Consider the following 19854-nt stretch of genomic DNA (forward strand, 5'->3'; position numbering starts at 1 on the left):
GTCTGAAAGTTAAAGTAGAAGGAGAAGTTACTCAAAGTAAATCATAGAAATTGCTATGGTTAGGTTGTGGTGTAGACTTGATGGACATTCATTCATTCATTTTCGACCGCTTATCCGAACATCTCAGGCGTCATCGGGCATCAAGGCAGGATACACCCTGGACGGAGTGCCAACCCATTACAGGGCACACACACACACTCTTATTCACTCACACACAACAGACAATTTTCCAGAGATGCCAATCAACCTACCATGCATGTCTTTGGACCGGGGGAGGAAACCGGAGTACCCGGAGGAAACCCCCGAGGCACGGGGAGAACATGCAAACTCCACACACACTAGGCAGAGGCGAGAACCGAACCCCCGAACCACTAGGCCATCGTCCCCCCCACCTTGATGGACATGAAAATATGAAAGCATATATTGTGCCCACGTTTTGCACAAAGGTAGAGAGTTTAATGAGTTTAATGAGTTAATAATGACTCCATTAATGTTAATACAGTCGTGGCCAAACGTTTTGAGAATTACATAAATATTAGTTTTCACAAAGTTTGCTGCTAAACTGCTTTTAGATCTTTGTTTCAGTTGTTTCTGTGATGTACTGAAATATAATTACAAGCACTTCAAAGGCTTTTATCGACAATTACATGACATTTATGCGAAGAGTCAGTATTTGCAGTGTTGGCCGTTCTTTTCCAGGACCTTTGCAATTCGACTGGGCATGCTCTCAATCAACTTCTGGGCCAAATCCTGACTGATAGCAACCCATTCTTTCATAATCACTTCTTGGAGTTTGTCAGAATTAGTGGGTTTTTGTTTGTCCACCCGTCTGTTGAGGATTGACCACAAGTTCTCAATGGGATTAAGATCTGGGGAGTTTCCAGGCCATGTCATGCCAACATGCTTTACTGTTGGCATGACACAGGACTGATGGTAGCGCTCACCTTTTCTCGTCCTGACAAGCCTATTTCCAGATGCCCCAAACAATCAGAAAGGGGCTTCATCGGACAATATGACTTTGACCCAGTCCTCAGCAGTCCATTCACTATACTTTCTGCAGAAGATCAATCTGTCCCTGATGTTTTTTTTTGGAGAGAAGTGGCTTCTTTGCTGCCCTTCTTGACACCAGGCCATCATCCAAAAGTCTTCGCCTCACTGTGCGAGCAGATGCGCTCACACCTGCCTGCTGCCATTCCTGAGCAAGCTCTGCACGTGTGGCACTCCGATCCCACAGCCGAATCCTCTTTAGGAGACGATCCTGGCGCTTGCTGGACTTTCTTGGATGCCCTGAAGCCTTCTTTACCAGAATTGAACTTCTTTCCTTGAAGTTCTTGATGATCCTATAAATTGTTGATTTAGGTGCAATCTTAGTAGCCACAATATCCTTGCCTGTGAAGCCATTTTTATGCACCGCAATGATGGCTGCACGCGTTTCTTTGCAGGTCACCATGGTTAACAATGGAAGAACAATGATTTCAAGCATCACCCTCCTTTTAACATGTCAAGTCTGCCATTCTATCCCAATCAGCCTGACATAATGATCTCCAGCCTTGTGCTCGTCAACATTCTCACCTGAGTTAACAAGACGATTACTGAAATGATCTCAGCAGGTCTTTTAATGACAGCAATGAAATGCAGTGGAAAGGTTTTTTGGGATTAAGTTCATTTTCATGGCAAAGAAGGACTATGCAATTCATCTGATCACTCTTCATAATATTCTGGAGTATATGCAAATTGCTATTATAAAAACTTAAGCAGCAACTTTTCCAATTTCCAATATTTATGTAATTCTCAAAACTTTTGGCCACGACTGTAGGTTCTGGATATTTGGACACATAGGGTCTGTCATTAAAATATCATGTTTATCAGTATTATATTTAAAAATGTTACTCTTAAGACATCTGTAATAAAGTGTTGGAAATAGAAGTGTTCCAGTTGAGCAGTAGAAACATAGCAGCAAAAAATCAATACAAGGTAATACGATAAAAGATAGAAGCAGGGATAACAGAGAGACAAGATCAAGCAGGCAGGAAAATGTATTAGACAGAGAGAGCTTGACATGGTAAGAGAAAAAGAACATACATTCATGCATACATACATTCACACATATCTCAGTATTTCTTTATCTATTGCATGACAGCAGATACTAAACAATATGTTGTACTGTAATGCCTTCAAGGCTTCTTTCTTTTTCTTAAAATAAAATAAAAACCCAGAGACTTGGAGCATCTGATAATCCCCTGCTAGAAGGATTCCATGGCTTTGGTTTCAGCAGCAGAGGGGGTAGATATGGTTGCATGGGGTCCAGCTCGTCTGAAATTCAATGACACTCTTCAATTCCATGTGGGATAAGATATGCTTTTTTATTAGTAAGCACCTCCTGTGAGCCTCATAGTATTTGGGAATGCCTGTCAAAAGGAATGAATGGGGACCCAGTAACAAATGTCTCTCTTTTTTTAAAGGGACACATGGTTTGAGTCCCAGCATAATCTTATCTGACACTAGTGATGATTTTGCCTGCCATGATCTGGCATGGAATTTAAAGCTCCAGGGTCTAGAAAGAAAAATCACTACAGAGCACTATTACTGGTAACTGAAACTGAGCTGTAGATACATCATGGCTTACCCCAGGTGATAACAGTTCATAGTAGGGGAAGGATAAGATGTGACACAACAGATTAAAGGCATGCAGATTGGCAAACAAATTCCTACGGTGATATTTTCTACATAATGTGTGTGTGTGTGTGTGTGTGTGTGTGTGTGTGTGTGTGTGTGTGTGTGTGTGTGTGTGTGTGTGTGTGTGTTAATTTCTCTCACTGCCTTCTGGCACTTAAAATAACTACTTAATGCACTTTCATTGAAGTTGCAACAAGGCCTACAACATAGCCCCAAGACATCGACTCTAAAGATTTTTGTGTCAGTTGATATATAGACGGTTGATATGTTATATGGACTTGGCACTTACTGTTCACTTTCATTTTAAAAAGCCACGCAAGCATGCACACACATACGCGTGCACGCACTCACACACACACACACACACACACACACACACACACACACACACACAGACACACACACACAATTAATATCTATACTCTTTTATCTGATCCAGCGCATCAAGCAAATATTTGTGCGATACTCCACACGTATGCCTCACCTTTTCTGTTGAACTTTTAGATATATTCAGCCATAAAACATAGTAGATTTCCATCATTCTAAATTTTCCATCATTTCAAAATGTATACATCAAAATCAAAGTAACAGATGTTGAATAATATTATTCAACTATAAAAATAATATTGAACTATTTCCAGATGTTTTGCTTAGGAGTGTTAATGTCACATTTAAACGACAGATGGGTGCCGGAAGATTTCATTACCCCATGTTTAGTTTTTTTGGCTGAATATTATCTTGGTTCATATACAGTATAAATGTAAAGATGACAAATTTTTCATTATCAATAAGGGGGAAAATAACTTACTTTCCATCATTTTTGCATCGGTTTACAGTATAAATTCATCAAATTAAAAATATAGAACCTTAGTTCGGGAAGCCTCATGTGAGAATAGAATGTTTAAAAATGTCTTTCTTTTACCTGCAAGGCATGTAATCTGGTGATACTTGGCCACAGAAGAAAAATCACTTAGTAAATATATTTATCCTGGACTCTTTTTTCCTCATCCTCCTCTCTTAGACTGTTTAAATTGGGTTAATTGGGACTAACCAAACCCAGACATACTGTAACTCTTTATATTGATCTTGGAGCAAAGCCTGCAGTTGTCCAAATCCTCTCACGTTCTCTTATTGTTCACATCCCATGGTAGACCTCTGCTGTGAGCTTGGACAGCAAAAGTGTATCTGATCAACAGATTCTGAAAAATATTTCCCATTTAAACACTAATTCTGCCTCAGACGCGACCTTCTTTTTGGGTCTGTTCGCTTGTCTGGGTTTTGTAGAAACGTTTAGGGCTTAGGACTTTGTACAATTAGTAAAATTCTCAAAATAGTTTTATTTATCTAAAACATTATATAAATGACATTTATTTATATAAAACTTTATTTCGAATGCGTAGTTAATGTACGGCCATATTAACTGACACTCGTGCCTGCGGAGCTGATAAAAAGGTAAATCATTTTTATTAAAATAAAAAATGATTACTAAATTAAAGAAGTTGTATTAGAGCTTAATGTGTTTAATAGAGGACTGTTTCAGGGGTGAGATGGGGAGGCTGGATGGATTACCTCAGCCAGATGTGAATGCTGATTTACAGGGAGGCAAAGGAACATTCCTGTGGAAAAAGGCTGGAGATGGTGAGTCATAGCTTTCATACCCTGACTCACCCACACTGAGAATAGTGATAGAGGCATACTCGGAGCATGAAAAATGACTCTGGGGAAAGTGATTCGAATATACACTACAAATCATGCAACCAAACTTACGTAAACTGATTGATGGTACAAAGGTTGCAGACGTGCACATATAAGCACTAAAAAAAAAGGAAAGAAACAAACAAAAAAAAACAAAACCAAGGTCTACGTCCCATCTCTCAACACAGTGCTTGGAAACCAAATCCCTGGAGTGCATCTACTGAAGCCAAATGTTAGATGCTTCCTATGGTGATGCCCAGCTCTCTTTACTATGACTGACAACTCTCTCCAGGATTTTATGCTTTGGTGAGAGTAAAGAAGAAAAAAAAAAAACTACTCCACAAGGAACTCTGCAGCACACTTACCAGCATGGCTAGAATTGACAAAACACCTGGATATTATGGATGTGCTCACACATCACAAAAGCTCTTGCTGTTTATCAGTTTATCCGAATCGGTTTATCCGTATCTCCTACAAAAATTCATGTTTGTGTGACATTATGTGAATGTGGCTGATTAAAGTTGAGTAAATAGATTGACAGAGTCTGAACCTTTAATTTACTTCGAACCTGTGAAAATAAAGAAGAAGAATGAGGATTTAGTTTGTGCAGCTGTTTTCTCTGGCTCAGTCTGGGCTCTCTGTGCTGAGACAAGCGGAAACCCTATGCAGGGCTTCTTATTTTTATCCATGTGAGCATCAGTACTGTCTTTTTAACTTATTCGATTAGAACCATTGCTTTCTCTGTCTTGCTTCACTGTAGTCTGTGTGTTGTGTGTGAGGAACCACTATAAAGCCATTAAAAAAAAAAACAAAAAAAAAACAGGCCATCAGCATTTCTCTTAAAGCAACTCTTTTCCCCTGCTCATTAGCGAGGTAACATCTGCAGTTACATTTATTTCTTGCCAAAATCATGGTATTATTCAATTAAACCTGGACTCGTGGTGAAGGAATAATATTATTTTTCATTCTTTCATTCAGAGTTTATATGACAAAGTGAGTGAGAGAACATCATTTCCAAACATTTCCTACGGTATTCCATGCAGGATTCTGAACATATCCTTTGTTCAGGTCATAATTTTACATAATTGACTATTCCATGTGTTCAGAGCCAGAATGGGACTTTCAATAGTAACATGCCGCAGAGCAACTTATTACATTCACATGCAATGTGTGACTCTGTTTTTTCCTCTTTTTTGGTTCACTTTGTTTTATCAGTGGTCAGCTTCAGTTGGTTACATGGTTTTCTAAGCATGCTTGAGCTTTTGGAAGTGAGTGGTTTTCTTTCATGCGGTCATCAGATTAACTCATCTCATCATCATTTTCTACCGCTTTATCCGAGCTACCTCGGGTCACGGGGAGCCTGTGCCTATCTCAGGCGTCATCGGGCATCGAGGCAGGATACACCCTGGACGGAGTGCCAACCCATCACAGGGCACACACACACACACTCATTCACTCACACACTCACACATTACGGACAATTTTCCAGAGATGCCAATCAACCTACCATGCATGTCTTTGGACCGGGGGAGGAAACCGGAGTACCCGGAGGAAACCCCCGAGGCACGGGGAGAACATAAAAATTCCACACACACAAGGCGGAGGTGGGAATCAAACCCCCAACCCTGGAGGTGTGAGGCAAACGTGCTAACCACTAAGCCACCGTGCCCCCCTCTGCATCACCAAAGAAAACTTATTTGTTATAAATATTTATATGCAGGTCATACAAGGAAACTAAAGTTAGCCAACAGGATGTCTTCAAATTTGTTCTGCACTGAGCACTGTATTGTACATTTTTTCCAAAGGCCTGTTTGTGACACTTTGTGAATTGCCATGTGTAAACCTGTGTATGTTTTGTCTCTGCTACATCCTGCTCCGATCCATCTGCTTCACTGTCCTGCATTTGTGTAGCTACAAAAGAATAAGAACACCGGCGGACATATTGCAGGGTCTCTGGTGGTTTTAATTAGAGGCTTTGGGTACTTTTCTGCTTAATGCAAAACGTTCAAATGCTTGGTTTACTGATTTCCTTTACTACAGATCATAACCTAAAGTGGTGTGGATCCTTTTTACGACTGAAAGACAGCAGGCATGGGAGGAAGCCATTACAGCACTGAACACTATTTTACAACATATGCTACTTAAGTCAAGTTCAACATGGTCAAGTTCACAGGACTGAAGCACTGTTTATTTGCACGTGCTTAATTTTTTGTGACATATGTAATTGACACAGAAGAATACATTTTGCCTTACAACATAAATGAGATATTTCTTAGTCAAGGGGCTGCAGCAAATAGTTTTGAATATGATGTGTGATGAAATCACTCTATTATTTAGTTAGATGTCCACCTAAATCACATTTATCCAACTGGTCACCCAGATGTTTGAAGTGAAAACAAAGAAAAACGATATTATAAACAAATGCTCACTGCAGCTGTTGTAAAACGCTTTGACACAAGCTGTTCGGAGATGATTATTAACTGGAAAAAGCTCAGATTTGTCTTCAAATCAGTGTTTTTTGGTAACATCTTGACTTAGCAATCGAGTTAATTTCTCGATTGCCAAATACATGGTTGACCTACCATTAAAATTGTACTTTTTTGATCAGGAACATTGCATTTTTTTTTTTTTGCAAACTTTTCCATAAATGTATTCAGATTTTTTGTGCATGGAAATGTTTTTGGAATTACTATACCGTATCTTTCCCACGAATGACAAATTATTAGGCTCATATTTTTTTTATCATAAAATTTCAAACTTTCCTTTGGGCAAAATAGGAAATAAAAGACTTCTTATTAGACATTTGGAAGCACTTTAATGCCTTACAAGTAGGGACAGGCATGTGCAGACACACATTTTTAGTGATAAGTAATGGCAATGGATAGTAAATTCACATATTTCTAGCAGATGCCTGTATAACATTGAGGTATCAAAATGTTCTATATTTAATACCACAGAATTAATTTTCCAAATTTAATACATTTATCTTAATAGTAGTGAAAGGATACTCAATTTTAATAAAGGGAGCCAATAGTTATAATATAATGTTCTACCTCCCTGACAGAGTTGTAAGGAACATGCTTGATTGCTGGCAATCCAACAATGTTTGGGTCCAAAGGAGCTCATCTTGGGCAGTTGTCCATTTTGTCTGGACTGAATTTGGACTACTGAAGGGTTCAAAAGTCTGACAACAGAAAACTCTTTTCTTATCAGCATGCGTCACGTTTATAATGACTTTTCAAGAAGTTCACATTAATATTAGGGGACATCTTGCTTTGCTTTTGGCCCAACAAATGGAACATGGTTTCCATATGCAGCTACTTAGTATAAGTTCAACACATACAGACCTTCTAACATAATGATTTTGTTTGTGCAACACTTTACATCCACTGAAACCAAATTGCAACCAGAGCATTCAGTCATTACATTCTTAAATAGCAACCATCGCGACCAAGTATTCTGTGTTGTCATCAGTAGTTGTTAGTGGTTTTCTGGAACTTTATGTGCTTTGGGGACCAAGCAACCCAAATCTGTAGATTCAACAGCAGTAATTTTTCAGTTCATATTAATTCAATTTGCATCAATTTGTTTGAATATGCTCTTCAATTTCTGTAACATTAACATTACTGCCAGGATGTGAATTACAGAAAGATATAGTTACTGACTTTTTTCCAGTTGGCCTGCATGCATAATTGCAATGCCTGTGCAGAGTCTGCTTTTCTGCCGTTGATTCTGTGACTGAGGAGAAGCAGTCAGAGAGAAAAGGTCTCCTCCTCTACCTCAGGTTGTAGCCAGGTCTTGGTTATGTGCATGATTACTTTAACATATTGCATGTCCAAGTTCCCAGTGAACAGCACCCCTTTTAAACATGAACCAAGAACACAGGCTAAGTCAGCCAACAGTAGGCCACAGTGATTCACTGGGCACTGAAAAGTGCTCAATCTCACTAATATGATGTCGTATTATGTATGAAGGAGTAGCATTTCTTTACTAGTTTCCTAGGACTTTATGGTTTTTTGTGTGTGTGTGAGTTTTTTACTATTTTCATGCTAATAGAGATACAGCTCAATTGCTAATATACAAAACAGTGTGTGTGTGTGTGTGTGTGTGTGTGTGTGTGTGTGTGTGTGTGTGTGTGTGTGTGTGTGTGTGTGTGTGTGTGTGTGTGTGTGTGTGTGTGTGTGTGTGTGTATGTGCATGTGTGTGTCTGTGTGTTGTTTACTATTTTCATGCTAATACACATACAGCTCAAATGCTAACTCTGTGTGTGTGTGTGTGTGTGTGTGTGTGTGTGTGTGTGTGTGTGTGTGTGTGTGTGTGTGTGTGTGTGTGAGTGCGTGCGTGTGTGTGCGTGCGTGTGTGTGCGTATGTGTGTGTGTGTGTGTGTGTGTGTGTGCGTGCGTGTGTGTGTGTGTGTGTGTGTGTGTGTGTGTGTTTTTACTATTTTCATGCTAATAGACATACAGCTCAAATGCTAATATACAAAACAGTGTGTGTGTGTGTGTGTGTGTGTGTGTGTGTGTGTGTGTGTGTGTGTGTGTGTGTGTGTGCGTGCGTGCGCGCGCGTGCGTGCGTGTGTGTGTGTGTGTGTGTGTGTGTGTGTGTGTGTGTATGTGCATGTGTGTGTCTGTGTGTTTTTTACTATTTTCATGCTAATAGACATACAGCTCAAATGCTAATATACAAAACAGTGTGTGTGTGTGTGTGTGTGTGTGTGTGTGTGTGTGTGTGTGTGTGTGTGTGTGTGCATGCATGCGTGCTTGTGTGTGTCTGTGTGTTTTTTACTGTTTTCATGCTAATATACATACAGCTCAAATGCTAATATACAAAACTCTGTGTGTGTGTTTGTGTGTGTGTGTGTGTGTGTGTGTGTGTCTGTGTTTTTTACTATTTTCATGCTAATAGACATACAGCTCAAATGCTAACTCTGTGTGTGTGTGTGTGTGTGTGTGTGTGTGTGTGTGTGTGTGTGTGTGTGTGTGTGTGTGTGTGTGCGCGCGCGTGTGCGTGTGTGTCTGTGTGTTTTTTACTGTTTTCATGCTAATATACATACAGCTCAAATGCTAATATACAAAACTCTGTGTGTGTGTGTGTGTGTGTGTGTGTGTGTGTGTGTGTGTGTGTGTGTGTGTGTGTGTGTGTGTGCACGTGTGTGTCTATGTTTTTTACTATTTTCATGCTAATAGACATACAGCTCAAATGCTAACTCTGTGTGTGTGTGTGTGTGTGTGTGTGTGTGTGTGTGTGTGTGTGTGTGTGTGTGTGTGTGTGTGTGTGTGTGCGCGCGTGTGCGTGTGTGTCTGTGTGTTTTTTACTGTTTTCATGCTAATATACATACAGCTCAAATGCTAATATACAAAACTCTGTGTGTGTGTGTGTGTGTGTGTGTGTGTGTGTGTGTGTGTGTGTGTGTGTGTGTGTGTGTGTGTGTGTGTGTGAGTATGTGCATGTGTGTGTCTGTGTTTTTTACTATTTTCATGCTAATAGACATACAGCTCAAATGCTAACTCTGTGTGTGTGTGTGTGTGTGTGTGTGTGTGTGTGCGTGCGTGCGTGCGTGCGTGCGTGCGTGTGTCATGTTCTGCATCTGTTTTTTTCATCTGCATAATTTGATGCTGTATTTTTTTTAACAATCTGGTTATTTACAACTAAGAAAACATTTGTAATAAAGCAGATTTGTGTGATATAGTACAGCTAGAATAATTCATTTTCATGGTGCTTGGCCTTGCTTGTGAATTCAGAGAGCATGCCATGTAACCATTTTCATGAGAAAAAGGATGTCAGATGTAGGTTAAGAAAGGTTTATTGTCCGATAAATAAATTAAAGTACATTCAACTATAATTACTGAATCCCATATGAGTTTTGTATACAAAGCAAAACTCATATGCTTTTTTTTTTGAGTGGGTTAAAAAAGTTTGTGTTATAATAAATAAAAATGGTGGAAGATTTTTGTGTGTGTGTGTGTGTTTATTTTGAGCTTGGCATAGAAACAGGGAATGGAGATTGATGAAAGAATCTCACTGCTCTGTCTACTCTGTCTCTAGGAGATTTTGTTAAAATCATTGTAAATCTGTTTACTCCTTGTTTTGGACAAAGATTTATGAAGTAATTATGAAAGTCCTTATGTAATCTGGCCAAAGTATTTCCACACTAACATCAGCCTAGATTTGATGGAACAACATATAAAAGGGAAATCTTTTAACAATCTCAGAGGAAGCTGAGAGACTACCAAGAACTACTAAGAATTTCAGGGTAAGCCAGTATTTTCACTTGTCATGTACTTCCTTAGTACACATTCACATCATCAGTCGTGAACATGGAGTTCTAGATCTTTTAATGAAATTTCATACACTTTTTGCTCAAAAGTATGTGGACAAGTATCCTGACCATCACACCATATGTGGTTTCCCTAAACTGCTGCCAAATGGTTGGAAGTACACGATTGTACAGGATGCCTTTGTAAGCTGTAAAACTACAATTTTCCTTCACTACGGTATAACTAAAAGTCAGAACCCTGTTCCAGCATGACAGTGTCCCTGTGCACAAAGCAAGGTCTACAAAGATTTGAACTCATGAGGTTGAGTTGACTTGCCAAGAAGTGGCCTGCAAAAGCCCTGAACTGATCCCCACTGAATATTACTGTTCACATGATTTTATGCTGTATAGTGTAACTTTGCAATAAAATTATTTGCTTATTAAAAAAGACTTAGTGTGTAGAATAGTCAAAAGAAGACTATTACTGTATATTTGAGAGACACATTTTACCCAAAATGACTTATAGTCTGGTTTATTATTCTAGATCCCTAACCGTTGAACCACCACCATAACCCTCGATGGGATTGTTGAGCCAGGTGGTAGACTGGGTGAAGCAGATCTTGTAGCAGACTACCTATGTGGCATCTAATTTCCATTCAAACAAGGGTAGGATAAGAAAAACATGATAATGATTTTGCAAATATGTCAACACCTAGACAGACACATAGGTTTGGTGCATTAGGAATTAAGTTTAAAAAGATAGGTAATCACAACATCCCTTAGATTGAACCTATTGCTGTATACTGTATGTGACAGTAAAACGAGATCTGCATTCATATTAATATGCAAGTATGAATAAAACAGTACTTTCTGGTTCTGATTCTGATTCTGATTCTTTGACTTCCCCCAACATCACTTTTCATTACCGCTCAGATTGCTCACCTACTATTAATATTGCTTTTTCAGGAACGTTACAAACTTATCAGTCCGATTCTGTGTAATTCTATTGACCACTAGTGGTTCCCATACATATTGCTGTGCTTTGTGTGGAAAAGTCAAATGAGTTACAATTCAATATGTTTTAGCTGTTACTGGAATTGTCTAGAAAGTTGCCAACTTTCTGCATGAAATACCAAATATATCTAGCATTCCAGATGTCAGATTTTATTTATCATAGATACATTTTACATGCACATTTTTTACTTTAACAATATAGAGTATGTGACATTAAGTTCATATTCACATGCATCACTGTACTATATTCAGTTACTACTTCTATTTTTTTATTTTTTTTTTGTTCATAATTTGTAAAAGAACTTTTGCCTTATTTTTTCCCTTTATTTTATTTTTATTCTCTCTTAGTGTAATTTGCTATTTTTATATCTTAAAAAAAAAACATAAGATAGATGCATTATGACTTTTAGATAGTGTAATATGACTTAACTCACAAGTGTACTTGTGAGTCATAGGTAAAGGATCGGTATATCATGGGAGATAAATGACGGTTTCTGGCATCAGCATGTTGAGTCTGATCCCACAGAGTCGCTGAAACCATCCAAAGACATTAATGCTGTCGCTGCCATAAAGTTTTCACTGAGTAGCTGTTTTTTTTTCCTGGACCCCTAGAACTCAAGCACACTGGTAGATTAATGGCTGTTTGTTTTATCCAACATTTTAAGATGAAAACAGCTACATCTCTATCAATCACTGTTGTTGCTGCTGTGCAGGAATCCAGACAGGATTTTTGTCTGTTTTTTACTGAGAGTAGGAAAGGAATGTTCCATATGATATTCGAATAAAGAAAAAAATAAGATGAAGTAGGGGGACACAAGTGAGTGCTAGAGAAATGGACAGGACTTTAAGAATAATCCACCATCTGTGTCAAGTACAGATGAAACCAGATGCTTGGCCTTTCCTACCAGACAGAGGATCACCAAGACTGTGGCAGGTGTTTTCCATTTTGGCTCCCCTGAACCAAATACTGGGATACATATGACAAACATTACAGGGCTGCTCATGTGTACTTACTGAGCATTAAGGTTGCTACAGTTTAAGGCAGACAGTCAGTGGCGAATGTCACTAATTAAGGCTAATCGTGCATGCTGAAAGCACTACTATCAAAAATTACAGATTGCAGTGGAGCATTAAGTGAGATGCATGATCACATTAGTTGGGATTTGTTTGTTCTGCTAACCTCATTTTTCTGTCTCGTGTCTTCCCAGCACGGTGGCCTTGATTTAGTTTTGTGATAAACTGCCATATTCCCTCAGCGTTATTCGTGCTTAGCATCCTCAGCCATAATTCACTTGCGATGCCTCACACACTTCTTTCAGTACAGCTATCCTGTACTGCAGTAGCTATGAACATCTGTGGTCACACTTCACCAACCAACATTGCAGATAATTGTTAACTATACAGTCTGGAAATAGAAGAGCACTGCTTTGTTTTCTATTGTGTGCTAAAATATTAGTATGAGGGGAAACTGGACCAGCTTAGGAAGTGCTCTTTTGGGAGCCTCAAATTTGATTGTCAGTAACTTCTGGAAAAAATCTAAGCTCTGTGGAACGTTTGGAGATGATGTTCCACAGCTTGGCAGTGCACATAATTAATAAGAGCTATACCCATATATTATTTCATGAGCCTTCAAAAAGCACTCTGCTTGTTCCTTTTCCTATTTAACTTTGGGATATTAAGGAAGCTGGAAAGAAAGATCAATTTGCATCCAAGAAGCAGAAAAAGGAGAGACGTTTACTCTAACAATGTGAAAGACACTTTTGTCTATTTATTTGTCTACCTGATTATTGTTTTCTTTGGCCTACAAGCTATCCATATTGAATTGATAAATACCATATGTATTCACGGAAATCATCTCGTTCATACACATACACCTGAAGAAAATATCACAAAGGATCCATATATTTATGGAACACTATTTCTTTCTATTCACTGATTTCATGAGTTTTACAATGCACTGTGGAGTTAGATTACTGTAAACTCAATCAGTTGATGTATTTTTTTTCTGTGTTGAAACTGAAATGAAATCAGAAAAAAAGCTTTGTGCACCCCAAGGTCTCCTTGTTAAGCTCAGATAAATGAGTTAGCATTTGGCTAGTGCAAAATAGAGAGCATATGGGTTACCTTAACTGCAACCTAGTACGACACATTTTAGTCATCTATATCTACATGTTGTTCCAACTTAGATTTTTCATTGCCCATTACTTCCTTTTTAGAGTACACAAAGGCCTGTTCTTTGCCAATGCAACTGTTATCTGGAACCAATCAAATGGAGGAAGTACACTGATAAAGCACATCAAATTATCTTTGCAAAGGTCTTGGAAATTGGGAGCAAAAGGAAACATTACGTGAGTCTGGATTTGAGACATCTTGGGTCAGATTTCCTGCTCGGGGGTGTTCCTTGATTTGGCTCATTGTCTAAATCATCAAAACATTAGAAAAGCTAACAAAATGCTCCTCATTTTATTCTATTTTTAACAAATGGATAAAGCAATAAAATAAAATAAAAAACCTTTAACGTTTGTATTTTTTATACCTTAGATTAGCACCATTTTTGATAGGCCTGTAAAAGTGTCAGTTTGCTAATTCATTCAGTGAGAAAAAAGGGGGATTTCCTTGAAGCATAATTATTTGTGAAAGGCTGCAAATATGCTTCCTTAAGCATCCATTTTTAACCTTTATGAGGTTCTGGAAGAGGTTCAGAAGAATGTTAATATAAGCATTTAATATACCTCCCCAGAGCTCTATATGAATCTGATATCATGCCAAGTGTGTCTTTATATTTTAAAGTCAAACATACATATGTGTTTAATATAATATTTCCACTGTTGCTTGTTAAAATGATGACAGAACTGTCTGGTTGGTATGTGTGGTGAGAAGAGCGCCCCTTGTAGTATCTCACAGATCCAGCAGTGTAGACTAATTGCAGGGTGAGGCTGGTGCACTTACCGCATTACCGCATCATTGCTACTAATCATAACCAAGCCTGAAAGGGGAAAGAAGGAATAGCTTTTATTAACTGCAATAAAATATATTTAACCAGCTTGCCAAGAGTTGCCATCACGGTAGAGGTATATTATTTTGGTTTCCATTATACACATCACGAGCAGTCTTCCCCTGAAAAACACTACCGATATCATGCAGAAAATGAGCTAGCATAATTTTACATATTTGTCATGGAATAACGAAGACAAGATAAAGCTGGTAAAGTTTGGTCTGGTTAAGTGGAACATTCAGATCATTGTAGAGAAACATTAAGTATACTGAGCAATAAGTATAAAGTTATAAGAACATAGAGCTAAAGCCAGGTGATAGAGAGTGTTGAGAATGTGAATGGCGTAAAGCATAAGGGGAGTAAAAAGGGACATGTGAGTCATGTAGTGCTTTACTTAATATAGGCTCAATGATGTGGGGACAACTAGAAACCCATAGATAACCCCCTGCAGCAGGCAGATGGATGTAAGTCAGTCACAATAGTGAGTCACATGTAGGCTACTTTTGTCCATAACTCCAGGGAGGAAACAGGGATGGGTGATATTGTAAAAACATGGCCTGTTAGAAAGAATGTGCTGACACCATGGTAAAAGCCTGCATTCATTTTCTAGTTCCATCTGTGAACACAGCCCTCTTTCTTTCTTACTTTTCATCACTCATCCTTCCCAGGTTATGAACGTTTGTGCCTGAATAGAGATGGTTATTGGTTCAAGCCTTTGAGCTACATTCATTTATCGATTTCTGTCACATGTTTACTGTTCTTTTATTACGGTTCTCTCATATTCTCTATATTCAAAACTATTTGCATGAAATTAATAGCATGCAGTAACTAATCATGCATTCAGAGGAGTTAGATGCATTTTTCTCAGTAATATGATAGCAAGATGGGGTTTTTTTTCATGAAATAAAAGAAAATAAAGGTAACTAAAGGAATTGTTGGACAGATGTTCTCCCATCATTAACCCATGGTTAACATTACAATAAACAAACAGAGACTCTGGCCAAATAGAATTTTTCCTCACATTTCCCTTTTTTCCCCTCATATTCTTTTTTCCTACCTTACACAGACAGAAAGAAGATTTTTGCTCTCTGTTATCCTTCAATTCACACCAGCTGCAATCTATAATCTTTATCTCTCTTGGAGTGCCCACATGTCAATGAGTTCACTGGTTGTTTATGTAACAATGTGGATTTCTGAACATATCACTCAAGGATGGAAAATCTTACCACTTTCTCATATCTGTTTTCCACAACATTAACTGCCCAGACTAATGCTTTGTATTACTTCACGAGAGAATACACTACATGAAACAAAACACTAAATGTACTCCAGGGAGTCCAGAAGAATTTTTGGAAGGAGCTTCTCGTTTCTAGTAAGATTCTTGTGAACCAAAATAAATAATTCAACAATTAAGTATATTTGGGGGAAAATATAGATATATTGGTAGTCATTAGGTTTACCCTGTGTGAACTGAGTCAGCCCACAAAACCTATTATGCCACTTTTATGAGAGGCAAAGTTACACTAGTTATAAATAACTCTAGAAAACTTTAGGTTTCGAAAAACCTAGACTTAGAAGCATGTCTTCTTATGAAATTCATTGCGTGAGAGAGTGTTCAGATGAACAGCAAGTCTGTCTACTCAGCAGGATATTGCTGAGGCTTTGTGAGTTTGCCATCCTGACTGGGCAGTTTGCGTATTTGAACCAGGCTGCATTTGTACCGGAGCTTAAGTGAAAACACTTGGTCATCAAATTAGAGCTAAATGTCAGGTCATAGAAAAACGATGCAAAAACACAGTGTTGAAATGTGTATGTGGGCATGAATTACTGTCAGTATGAATGCCAACTTCCAACTGAACCGTGTCCAGTGAAAACTCATAAGTGAGGTTCACATCACGGGAAATCCCAGAAGCCTGTCAACGGCCTTTCTTGGGTGTCCCACTTTCCTTTTCACACTTAGGTCACCCTGCCCTGGCACCGATATCCGTCCCCCTGGCTCTTTTATTCTCTGCTTTATAATGCTGCTGTAATGAGAAATAGACCAATTTTAAACCAACCATTTCTAAAGCCTTACTGACTGTGTTTATTCAGGGTCTTACCTGACTAATAGCCAAGGAAGAGAAAGCAGTTAAACACAAAAGGCTTTAATGAATATTTCATGACATACGATGGCAGTTCTATGTTCCTAAGTCTACCTGCCAAATGTCATAAATGTAAATGACTACCTCAGGCTTAAGTAGTGATGCAATGCAGTTTAAAGGTTGAAAACAGGATTAAAGTGTGTGTTATTTTTCCATCTACAAGTCTTTTTTTTTTTTCCTCATCTACAAATTCTACTTCTGGCGGTTTGTGCAGTGACTGAGAAGATGCATGAATTTTCTGTAATTTCTTTTTTTTTTTTATGTGGAAAAAAATACAGAACTGATGTAGAACTCTTTGTCTTTTCAAAAGTTAATAAGTGGAAGGACAGAGTTCATCGTTAACTATTTATATGACACAGAGTTGCTACCTTATTATCTCATTTCATATGGAAGCACTTTGCCACCTCACTGAGATAACAATGTGTTAAACAATGCATGTTGGGTTTTTTTTTATTCAATTCAAGTGCTACAGTTCACAAGAAGCAATTTTTCTATAGTAAATAAAATCAATAAAAAATAAATAAAACCAAGCCAATAGTTTGTTTTTATGTTTCAGTTATATCTGAGAATATTAGTTGGCATAGAGTCAAATGACAAAAAGAATAATAACTACCAAGTCTTAGTACTAAATAATGACTGCCAGGATCTACTGCATTACTCATTTTTACCTAAGAGATATAGATCTCTGTTTCTGTTCCTGTGCTGGGTTTCCAAATTTGACTGTAGGCCTGCACTTGTCTTGACTCTACAAAAACTTTTACTGCCCCCAGATGGAATATAAAACATACTGCAGTTATCAGTAAAGGCCACATAATACTGCAGAAGAGTTGTGCAGTAATCTGAAATGAGAGGTTTTCTGCTGACTGCACTTTTCTTCAGATGCTGTACTCCCCGTAGTGTGTTTAGGAGCCAGTGATCCACATACTGTACTGTAATTTCAGAATACGGGTAAGGCCTCCTCTTAGATTCCCAAACACTCCTATGAAACCCAGTAACCGAAAAACAGCCGTGTTCCATAGACACAAACTAAACTAAACACCAAAGATCAGCTTGATGAGATCATATCCCTGTGGACCAAGCACTACTCCCATTCTTTTGACATATGTTGTGCATTGCCTCTGCTTAGAAGCTTAACAAGGATCAGTCAACCCTGGATCCAGACAGGAAGAAAATGATTTACAGTCTCTTAACTCCATTTAACACCTAGCTAAAGGTAGACAGGTAAAATTACTTTATAAAAGCCATCCCTGAGTCACAGGCCACAGATTGTGTAGAAAATGCAAACACTGTTTGTTATAGGATGATGTTATATATTGAATATTGAAGTCATTATTATTTTGTATATTTTGTAGTTTTTGATACTGGAATTAAAGTTGTGTAGTTCTACTTTGGAACAAAGGAAAGGTATATATATATATATATATATATATATATATATATATATATATATATATATATATATATATATATATATATATATATGGGTTCCTTCACAGGGCTAGTTTCTTCGTCCCATTGTTATTATTCAATAATTCACTACTAGATATGAGCCTAAATAGCTGTCTAGTTAAAGTGGTTAATTTGTCCTTCCCTTTTAAACACTGTGGATATTTTGTGGAGTTTATTAATTTACCCTCAAGATGGCAGTCATGTATAAGCTTTTAGTTGGTCATTAAGCAGCATGCAGCATGAGTGTCATCCTGCTGGATCTAAGGGTCACCACTGTGACAATCAAAGGAAACCAGAGATAATAGTTATAAGGATGTTATTTATGATGACATAGAGGGTCTCCTGTCAGGGGGCTTTTTCTTGATTGTCTGTAGGGAATGAAAGAGGATCATTTGGCTCTTAATAACCGTAACAGAGCAAATGAACTGAGATTCTCAATAAATGTAGCCTCTACAACTGTAGAAAAATCTTATATGAATGAGTTAAAAAAGTTGTAAACATATTAAGTGTCTTTCTTACTTAATTTCTATCACTGTCTACTTCAGTTAATAGAGCCTGTTGTTGAGACAGTGTTGACACCAGAAGGCTAGTTAATCCAGGATTTCATTAACACTGCTGATGATCCAGAAGAATAAATCTACTTGCATATAGCTAACTGATCCTGCAAGCGAGCAGACTGATTGGTTTGTCAGCAATAGGTCAGCACATATGATTGGTGTAGCAGAATGTAACATTTCCGGTTGGCTGCAAGAGATTGGCTTGATGAGATTAGACTTGGCTTAACTCTTGGAAAGAGTTGAGTGTACCTAGGTTTGTGTATGCGATCCTCAATACAGAGCAATCTTGTTGGTACATTGATGAAAGGACTGTTTCGAAAAAATAATAATAAAATGACGTAACTCAGACCTTGGAAAAAAAAAAGCTGGGTGTTTCTATACATCATAATAAATGCAGCTGGACTTACCAAAAACAATGAGAGAATATTTTATGCAACAAATACTATTATGAGAAACCTGGTAAATGCACAAAGAGTTGATTGAAATGATCTCATTGACACTATATGTCCTATATGGAACAAAAATGTAGTTACCTGGTTCATAGATCAGTAACATTTTTTTAGGATTTATTAAACTCTCAAACACACCCAGATGTAAGCTAAATAGTCCACCTTTAATTTAGGATATTAATGTATCTTGCAAAGAAATAGAAGATACAGTAAAACGTGGAAGAAAGACAGGAGCATTATTCTGTGGTGTGATGTATTTACTAAAAGGTTCCAATTTTAGTAATAAATAGCCAAAATTACCGCCATGCTCAGTGTATGTAACGTGAACACTTACAGTAGGTTTCCTCTCTAAACACTAGATACTCAGAAACAAAAGGTACTAATCTATTCCTTTAGTGGCAGTGGTGGCTCAAGCAGTTAAGGCTCTGGGTTGAGGATTGAGGTTCAAGCCCCAGCACTGCCAAGCTGCCACTGTGGGGCCTTTGTACAGGGCCCTTAACCCTCTCTGCTCCAGGGGTGCTGTTTCATGGCTCACCCTGTAATCTGACCCCAACCTCCAAAGTTGGCCTATGTTAAGAAAGAATTTCAGTTTGCTGTTATGTATATCTGACAAAATAAAAGA

The sequence above is a fragment of the Tachysurus fulvidraco genome, chromosome 8, assembly GCF_022655615.1.
Source record: "Tachysurus fulvidraco isolate hzauxx_2018 chromosome 8, HZAU_PFXX_2.0, whole genome shotgun sequence".
In the NCBI taxonomy this organism is placed as follows: Eukaryota; Metazoa; Chordata; class Actinopteri; order Siluriformes; family Bagridae; genus Tachysurus; species Tachysurus fulvidraco.